Consider the following 11142-nt stretch of genomic DNA (forward strand, 5'->3'; position numbering starts at 1 on the left):
AACCCACCCCCAACCTCTCAAACAGACATTACAATAGTAAAACCCACCCCCAACCTCTCTTACAGACATTACAACAGTAGAACCCACCCCCAACATCTCATACAGACATCCCAACAGTAAAACCCATCCCCAACCTCTCACACAGACATTACAACAGTAAAACCCACCCCCAACCTCTCATACAGACATTACAACAGTAAAACCACCCCCAACCTCTCACACAGACATCCCAACAGTAAAACCACCCCCAACCTCTCACACAGACATTACAACAGTAAAACCACCCCCAACCTCTCACACAGACATCCCAACAGTAAAACCACCCCCAACCTCTCACACAGACATTCCAACAGTAAAACCCACCCCCAACCTCTCACACAGACATTACAACAGTAAAACCACCCCCAACCTCTCACACAGACATTACAACAGTAAAACCCACCCCCAACCTCTCACACAGACATTACAACAGTAAAACCACCCCCAACCTCTCACACAGACATTACAACAGTAAAACCCACCCCCAACCTCTCATACAGACATTACAACAGTAGAACCCACCCCCAACATCTCATACAGACATCCCAACAGTAAAACCCACCCCCAACCTCTCACACAGACATTACAACAGTAAAACCACCCCCAACCTCTCACACAGACATCCCAACAGTAAAACCACCCCCAACCTCTCACACAGACATTACAACAGTAAAACCACCCCCAACCTCTCACACAGACATTACAACAGTAGAACCCACCCCCAACATCTCATACAGACATCCCAACAGTAAAACCACCCCCAACCTCTCACACAGACATTACAACAGTAAAACCACCCCCAACCTCTCACACAGACATTACAACAGTAAAACCCACCCCCAACCTCTCACACAGACATTACAACAGTAAAACCACCCCCAACCTCTCACACAGACATTACAACAGTAAAACCCATCCCCAACCTCTCACACAGACATTACAACAGTAAAACCACCTCCAACCTCTCACACAGACATTACAACAGTAAAACCCACCCCCAACCTCTCACACAGACATTACAACAGTAAAACCATCCCCAACCTCTCACATAGACATTACAACAGTAAAACCACCCCCAACCTCTCACACAGACATTACAACAGTAAAACCCACCCCCAACGTCTCACACAGACATTGCAACAGTAAAACCCACCCCCAACCTCTCACACAGACATCCCAACAGTAAAACCACCCCCAACCTCTCACACAGACATTACAACAGTAAAACCCATCCCCAACCTCTCACACAGACATTACAACAGTAAAACCACCCCCAACCTCTCACACAGACATTACAACAGTAAAACCACCCCCAACCTCTCACACAGACATCCCAACAGTAAAACCACCCCCAACCTCTCACACAGACATTCCAACAGTAAAACCCACCCCCAACCTCTCACACAGACATTACAACAGTAAAACCCACCCCCAACCTCTCATACAGACATTACAACAGTAGAACCCACCCCCAACATCTCATACAGACATCCCAACAGTAAAACCAACCCCAACCTCTCACACAGACATTACAACAGTAAAACCACCCCCAACCTCTCACACAGACATTACAACAGTAAAACCCACCCCCAACCTCTCACACAGACATTACAACAGTAAACCCACCCCCAACCTCTCACACAGACATTACAACAGTAAAACCACCCCCAACCTCTCACACAGACATTACAACAGTAAAACCACCCCCAACCTCTCACACAGACATTACAACAGTAAAACCACCCCCAACCTCTCACACAGACATTACAACAGTAAAACCACCCCCAACCTCTCACACAGACATTACAACAGTAAAACCCACCCCCAACCTCTCACACAGACATTACAACAGTAAAACCACCCCCAACCTCTCACACAGACATCCCAACAGTAAAACCACCCCCAACCTCTCACACAGACATTACAACAGTAAACCCACCCCCAACCTCTCACACAGACATTACAACAGTAAAACCACCCCCAACCTCTCACACAGACATTACAACAGTAAAACCCACCCCCAACCTCTCACACAGACATTACAACAGTAAAAACCACCCCCAACCTCTCACACAGACATTACAACAGTAAAACCCACCCCCAACCTCTCACACAGACATTACAACAGTAAAACCAACCCCAACCTCTCACACAGACATTACAACAGTAAAACCACCCCCAACCTCTCACACAGACATTACAACAGTAAAACCACCCCCAACCTCTCACACAGACATTACAACAGTAAAACCACCCCCAACCTCTCACACAGACATTACAACAGTAAAACCCACCCCCAACCTCTCAAACAGACATTACAATAGTAAAACCCACCCCCAACCTCTCTTACAGACATTACAACAGTAGAACCCACCCCCAACATCTCATACAGACATCCCAACAGTAAAACCCATCCCCAACCTCTCACACAGACATTACAACAGTAAAACCCACCCCCAACCTCTCATACAGACATTACAACAGTAAAACCACCCCCAACCTCTCACACAGACATCCCAACAGTAAAACCACCCCCAACCTCTCACACAGACATTACAACAGTAAAACCACCCCCAACCTCTCACACAGACATCCCAACAGTAAAACCACCCCCAACCTCTCACACAGACATTCCAACAGTAAAACCCACCCCCAACCTCTCACACAGACATTACAACAGTAAAACCACCCCCAACCTCTCACACAGACATTACAACAGTAAAACCCACCCCCAACCTCTCACACAGACATTACAACAGTAAAACCACCCCCAACCTCTCACACAGACATTACAACAGTAAAACCCACCCCCAACCTCTCATACAGACATTACAACAGTAGAACCCACCCCCAACATCTCATACAGACATCCCAACAGTAAAACCCACCTCCAACCTCTCACACAGACATTACAACAGTAAAACCACCCCCAACCTCTCACACAGACATCCCAACAGTAAAACCACCCCCAACCTCTCACACAGACATTACAACAGTAAAACCACCCCCAACCTCTCACACAGACATTACAACAGTAGAACCCACCCCCAACATCTCATACAGACATCCCAACAGTAAAACCACCCCCAACCTCTCACACAGACATTACAACAGTAAAACCACCCCCAACCTCTCACACAGACATTACAACAGTAAAACCCACCCCCAACCTCTCACACAGACATTACAACAGTAAAACCACCCCCAACCTCTCACACAGACATTACAACAGTAAAACCCACCCCCAACCTCTCACACAGACATTACAACAGTAAAACCACCCCCAACCTCTCACACAGACATTACAACAGTAAAACCCACCCCCAACCTCTCACACAGACATTACAACAGTAAAACCATCCCCAACCTCTCACATAGACATTACAACAGTAAAACCACCCCCAACCTCTCACACAGACATTACAACAGTAAAACCCACCCCCAACGTCTCACACAGACATTGCAACAGTAAAACCCACCCCCAACCTCTCACACAGACATCCCAACAGTAAAACCACCCCCAACCTCTCACACAGACATTACAACAGTAAAACCCACCCCCAACCTCTCACACAGACATTACAACAGTAAAACCACCCCCAACCTCTCACACAGACATTACAACAGTAAAACCACCCCCAACCTCTCACACAGACATCCCAACAGTAAAACCACCCCCAACCTCTCACACAGACATTCCAACAGTAAAACCCACCCCCAACCTCTCACACAGACATTACAACAGTAAAACCCACCCCCAACCTCTCATACAGACATTACAACAGTAGAACCCACCCCCAACATCTCATACAGACATCCCAACAGTAAAACCAACCCCAACCTCTCACACAGACATTACAACAGTAAAACCACCCCCAACCTCTCACACAGACATTACAACAGTAAAACCCACCCCCAACCTCTCACACAGACATTACAACAGTAAACCCACCCCCAACCTCTCACACAGACATTACAACAGTAAAACCACCCCCAACCTCTCACACAGACATTACAACAGTAAAACCACCCCCAACCTCTCACACAGACATTACAACAGTAAAACCACCCCCAACCTCTCACACAGACATTACAACAGTAAAACCACCCCCAACCTCTCACACAGACATTACAACAGTAAAACCCACCCCCAACCTCTCACACAGACATTACAACAGTAAAACCACCCCCAACCTCTCACACAGACATCCCAACAGTAAAACCACCCCCAACCTCTCACACAGACATTACAACAGTAAACCCACCCCCAACCTCTCACACAGACATTACAACAGTAAAACCACCCCCAACCTCTCACACAGACATTACAACAGTAAAACCCACCCCCAACCTCTCACACAGACATTACAACAGTAAAAACCACCCCCAACCTCTCACACAGACATTACAACAGTAAAACCCACCCCCAACCTCTCACACAGACATTACAACAGTAAAACCAACCCCAACCTCTCACACAGACATTACAACAGTAAAACCACCCCCAACCTCTCACACAGACATTACAACAGTAAAACCACCCCCAACCTCTCACACAGACATTACAACAGTAAAACCACCCCCAACCTCTCACACAGACATTACAACAGTAAAACCCACCCCCAACCTCTCAAACAGACATTACAATAGTAAAACCCACCCCCAACCTCTCTTACAGACATTACAACAGTAGAACCCACCCCCAACATCTCATACAGACATCCCAACAGTAAAACCCATCCCCAACCTCTCACACAGACATTACAACAGTAAAACCCACCCCCAACCTCTCATACAGACATTACAACAGTAGAACCCACCCCCAACATCTCATACAGACATCCCAACAGTAAAACCCACCTCCAACCTCTCACACAGACATTACAACAGTAAAACCACCCCCAACCTCTCACACAGACATCCCAACAGTAAAACCCACCCCCAACCTCTCACACAGACATTACAACAGTAAAACCACCCCCAACCTCTCACACAGACATCCCAACAGTAAAACCACCCCCAACCTCTCACACAGACATTCCAACAGTAAAACCCACCCCCAACCTCTCACACAGACATTACAACAGTAAAACCACCCCCAACCTCTCACACAGACATTACAACAGTAAACCCACCCCAAACCTCTCACACAGACATTACAACAGTAAAACCACCCCCAACCTCTCACACAGACATTACAACAGTAAAACCCACCCCCAACCTCTCATACAGACATTACAACAGTAGAACCCACCCCCAACATCTCATACAGACATCCCAACAGTAAAACCCACCTCCAACCTCTCACACAGACATTACAACAGTAAAACCACCCCCAACCTCTCACACAGACATCCCAACAGTAAAACCACCCCCAACCTCTCACACAGACATTACAACAGTAAAACCACCCCCAACCTCTCACACAGACATCCCAACAGTAAAACCACCCCCAACCTCTCACAGAGACATTCCAACAGTAAAACCCACCCCCAACCTCAAACACAGACATTACAACAGTAAAACCAACCCCCAACCTCTCACACAGGCATGACGACATTAAAAACCACCCCCAACCTCTCACACAGACATTACAACAGTAAAACCACCCCCAACCTCTCATACAGACATTACAACAGTAGAACCCACCCCCAACATCTCATACAGACATCCCAACAGTAAAACCCACCCCCAACCTCTCACACAGACATTACAACAGTAAAACCACCCCCAACCTCTCACACAGACATTACAACAGTAAAACCCACCCCCAACCTCTCACACAGACATTACAACAGTAAAACCACCCCCAACATCTTACACAGACATTACAACAGTAATACCACCCCCAACCTCTCACACAGACATTACAACAGTAAAACCACCCCCAACCTCTCACACAGACATTACAACAGTAAAACCACCCCCAACCTCTCACACAGACATTACAACAGTAAAACCACCCCCAACCTCTCACACAGACATTACAACAGTAAAACCCACCCCCAACCTCTCACACAGACATTCCAACAGTAAAACTCATCCCCAACCTCTCACACAGACATTACATCAGTAAAACCCAACCCCAACCTCTCACACAGACATTCCAACAGAGACATTCATGGCATTAACCCGGCGCAAACAGAAAACACATGATGCACAGTTTCACTCATGACACAAAAAGGACACCCTGTCTGACTCCCAGGTCGACATGTGCCAACCAACTCTTCGTTGCCAGGAGCACATATTTTCAGCCAGACCCGGTGCAAAACATTACTGCCACCCTTGCACTAACATTTGTCCCATGGCTCAGCACACTTGCCTTTTTCCACCAAGAGCACCCAATCGACTTCATTCACCACATCACTATGCGTCTCCTGCAGAATCAACACCTGTACTTTTTTTTTGTTTTATAAATATACCCAACAGACTCCTCTTTCCCATATCTCTGCTGCCATTTATATAAAGTGAACCTACCCGAAGAGACTCCATATGAAGTGGGAGAAAAGCCAGCAAAGAAAGGGACCAATAGCAAAGCTCAAAAAGCTCCCAGTGCCAGAAAAAAAATTGAATTTGAAGGTAGACCCTTACGCAGGGTTATGACCCAGATTTCTCAACCTAATACGTTTCCTTGGTGAGAGGACATCATGCCCCTCATTTTTCATAGCGTGTTGTACTGATCCTACAACCTTTTGAGGGTTGGCAAAGAAAGCTTCAAGATTAACCTTTTTCCCTTTAATCTCATTCAGGGACCTTGACAGTTCCCTTACCGTGTACATTGACCCCTCTGCCTGACTGGCTGTCAGCTGTGGACCCATTGAGGAGGAGTCTGTCGTGTTCTTTCTCAGACTCACCATCCTCCTCCTCATCTCCATCTTCCATCCTGACCACCTGCCCGTTCTCTCTGGTCAGGCCCCCCCCCAGAGATTCCTTGGTGCCTTAGACCACACCAGCCTCTCCCCTCCCAACTTTTTTCTTCTCCCCCTTTCTCCTTTTCCACTTGACACCCTCCTCCTCCCCACTGATCTCTTACACTTCCCCACTATACTCTCCTCATCCACTAGCATAACCTGACTAGCATGACTAGACCCAGCCTCATCTACACCACCATCTATAGCATGACTAGACCCAGCCTCATCTACACCACCATCTATAGCATGACTAGACCCAGTCTCATCTACACCACCATCTATAGCATGACTAGACCCAGCCTCATCTACAACACCATCTATAGCATGACTAGACCCAGCCTCATCTACACCACCATCTATAACATGACTAGACCCAGTCTCATCTACACCACCATCTATAGCATGACTAGACCCAGCCTCATCTACAACACCATCTATAGCATGACTAGACCCAGCCTCATCTACACCACCATCTATAACATGACTAGACCCAGCCTCATCTACACCACCATCTATAGCATGACTAGACCCAGTCTCATCTACACCACCATCTATAACCTGACTAGGCCCAGCCTATTCTACACCACCATCTATAACATGACTAGACCCAGCCTCATCTACACCACCATCTATAACCTGACTAGACCCAGCCTCATCTAGACCACCATCTATAACCTGACTAGACCCAGCCTCATCTAGACCACCATCTATAACATGACTAGACCCAGCCTCATCTACACAACCATCTATAGCCTGACTAGACCCAGCCTATTCTACACCACCATCTATAACATGACTAGACCCAGCCTCATCTACACCACCATCTATAGCATGACTAGACCCAGCCTCATCTACACCACCATCTATAGCATGACTAGACCCCGTCTCATCTACACCACCATCTATAGCATGACTAGACCCAGTCTCATCTACACCACCATCGATAACCTGACTAGACCCAGCCTCATCTACACCACCATCTATAGCATGACTAGACCCAGCCCCATCTACACCACCACCTCTAGCCTGACTAGACCCAGCCCCATCTACACCACCATCTCTAGCCTGACTAGGCCCAGCCTCATCTACACCACCATCTATAACCTGACTAGGCCCAGCCTCATCTACACCACCATCTATAGCCTGACTAGGCCCAGCCTCATCTACACCACCATCTATAACCTGACTAGACCCAGCCTCATCTACACCACCATCTATAACCTGACTAGACCCAGCCTCATCTACACCACCATCTATAGCCTGACTAGACCCAGTCTCATCTACACCACCATCTATAACCTGACTAGACCCAGCCTCATCTACACCACCATCTATAGCATGACTAGACCCAGTCTCATCTACACCACCATCTATAGCATGACTAGACCCAGCCTCATCTACACCACCATCTATAACATGACTAGACCCAGTCTCATCTACACCACCATCTATAACATGACTAGATACATTATTTTGCATGATGTTAAGAATAGATTCAGCAAATGCTTTGCAGTTCCGTCATCAAGTTTATCTGTTTGTTAAATGACTAGACCATGACTAGACCCAGCCTCATCTACACAACCATCTATAGCATGACTAGACCCAGCCTCATCTACACCACCATCTATAACCTGACCTGGCCCAGCCTCATCTACACCACCATCTCTAACCTGACTAGACCCAGCTTCATCTACACCACCATCACTAGCCTGACTAGACCCAGCCTCATCTACACCACCATCTATAGCCTGACTAGACCCAGCCTCATCTACTCCACCATATATAGCCTGACTAGGCCTCATCTACACCACCATCTCTAGCCTGACTAGACCCAGCCTCTGCAGCCTGCGTCTCATGGCCCTCTGCACGTTGACCTTGATTTCCCCCACTGGCGCTTGTACCCTCACCTTGTCTACAGCCTTTATGTGGGCACGCAAAGTTCTTATGCCCCAAATCCCAACACTCAAAGCACAGTATCTTGCCTCACTCATTCCTCACTTTAAAATGCACATTTAACTGTTGCTCGTTGTTATTCAGAAACATGAACACTTGCCTCCGGAGCGAAACAACGTACTTAACGGCATCTGCCTGAAAACCTGCCGACAGGACACGAAAACCGACCAGCAAATTTGTCAAGACGATCTCTTTCCGGATTTGATCATCTGTAATAAACGGAGGAAGATTCGCAACTACCACCTTAGTCGGAGGAGTCGAAAGAGGGGAAATCGGCTCCAACACGTCCATTACAAATATTCCACTAGACATCAGCCTGCCCACCAAATTCACTTTTTTCATAAACACAACCACAGCTTCGTTAATTCTAGAGGCGGAATGTGTAAATTCAGCTCCTACCTGTTCACCGAACGCAAGAAGAACCCCCTCCACCTTAACACACCTGAATCCATGACATAACGACAGCGTCTCCTACGCGATATGCGGCAAAGCCATCGTCATACAACACTTTCCAAACCTCAGGAAACCTCTTACTCTCTAAATTTGAACAAAAAACAGTGGGTACTGCTAGACTAACAGTGTATTAACACTCCACCATAGAAAATACAATTTGAAATAAAAGACCAAGGAAAGAATCAAGAAAATACGTAAGGACAGAGCCTTTCACAAGGCCTCTCAACTACTAAACACCCCCAGCATGCACGTAGAGAGAGAGAGAGAGAGAGAAAGAGAGAGAGAGAGAAAGAGAGAGAGTGAGAGAGAGAGAGAGAGAGAGAGAGAGAGAGAGAGAGAGAGAGAGAGAGAGAGAGAGAGAGAGAGAGAGAGAGAGAGAGAGAGAGAGAGAGAGAGAGAGAGAGAGAGAGAGAGAGAGAGAGAGTTGCTTTGGCAACTTGCTTTGGCAATGTTAACACGTTTCCCATGCCAATAAAGCCCCTTGAATTGAATTGAATTGAATTAAATTGAGAGTCTGAGAGAAAGCAGGAGAGAGTCTGAGAGAGTCTGAGAGAAAGCAGGAGAGAGTCTGAGAGAGTCAGAGAAAGCAGGAGAGAGTCTGAGAGAGAGAGAGCGAGAGAGAGATAAATGAAATCATATAACCAGGCCCTGAGGATGGCCCAATGTACAGCCTGCAGCACAAATGGCACCCTATTCACGATATTGTGAGTGTCCATCAGGTCAAAAGTTGTGCACTAAATAGAGAAAAGGGTGCCATTTGAGATAAACTTACAAAACGTGCATCTTTAAGAATGATGTGGCATGCAACGAGATGCTGAAAAAATACTGCACTGAGGACTGTAGATAATACAGTGTGTAGAATACTACACTGAGGAGTGTAGATAACACAGTGTGTAGAATACTACACTGAGGAGAGTAGATAACACAGTGTGTAGAATACTACACTGAGGAGTGTAGATAACACAGTGTGCAGAATACTGCACTGAGAAGTGTAGATAACACAGTGTGTAGAATACTGCACTGGGGAGTGTAGATAACACAGTGTAAGGAATACTGCACTGAGGAGTGTAGATAACACAGTGTTTAGAATACTACACTGAGGAGTGTAGATAACACAGTGTGTAGAATACTACACTGAGGAGAGTAGATAGTGTGTCTGTAGAATACTGCACTGAGGAGTGTAGATAACACAGTGTGTAGAATACTACACTGAGGAGTGTAGATAACACAGTGTGTAGAATACTACACTGAGGAGTGTAGATAACACAGTGTGTCTGTAGAATACTACACTGAGGAGTGTAGATAACACAGTGTGTGGAATACGTTACTGAGGAGTGTAGATAACACAGTGTGTAGAATACTACACTGAGGAGAGTAGATAACACAGTGTGTAGAATACTACACTGAGGAGTTCAGATAACACAGTGTGTCTGTAGAATACTACACTGAGGAGTATAGATAACACAGTGTGTAGAATACTGCACTGAGGAGTGTAGATAACACAGTGTGTCTGTAGAATACTACACTGAGGAGAGTAGATAACACAGTGTGTAGAATACTGCACTGGGGAGTGTAGATAACACAGTGTGTAGAATACTGCACTGAGGAGTGTAGATAACACAGTCTGTAGAATACTGCACTGGGGAGAGTAGATAGTGTGTCTGTAGAATACTGCACTGAGGAGTGTAGATAACACAGTGTGTAGAATACTACACTGAGGAGTGTAGATAACACAGTGTGTAGAATACTACACTGAGGAGTGTAGATAACACAGTGTGTCTGTAGA

General features: G+C 46.4%; 1 protein-coding gene across 1 annotated transcript in view; it reads right to left on the minus strand.

Moving 5' to 3' along the window:
• LOC129815774 (metabotropic glutamate receptor 7) overlaps positions 1 to 11142 on the minus strand; it is a 313714-nt gene that overhangs the window by 212034 nt on the left and 90538 nt on the right. The window lies entirely within an intron of this gene.

Source organism: Salvelinus fontinalis, chromosome 18 (genome assembly GCF_029448725.1).
Source record: "Salvelinus fontinalis isolate EN_2023a chromosome 18, ASM2944872v1, whole genome shotgun sequence".
Taxonomy (NCBI): Eukaryota; Metazoa; Chordata; class Actinopteri; order Salmoniformes; family Salmonidae; genus Salvelinus; species Salvelinus fontinalis.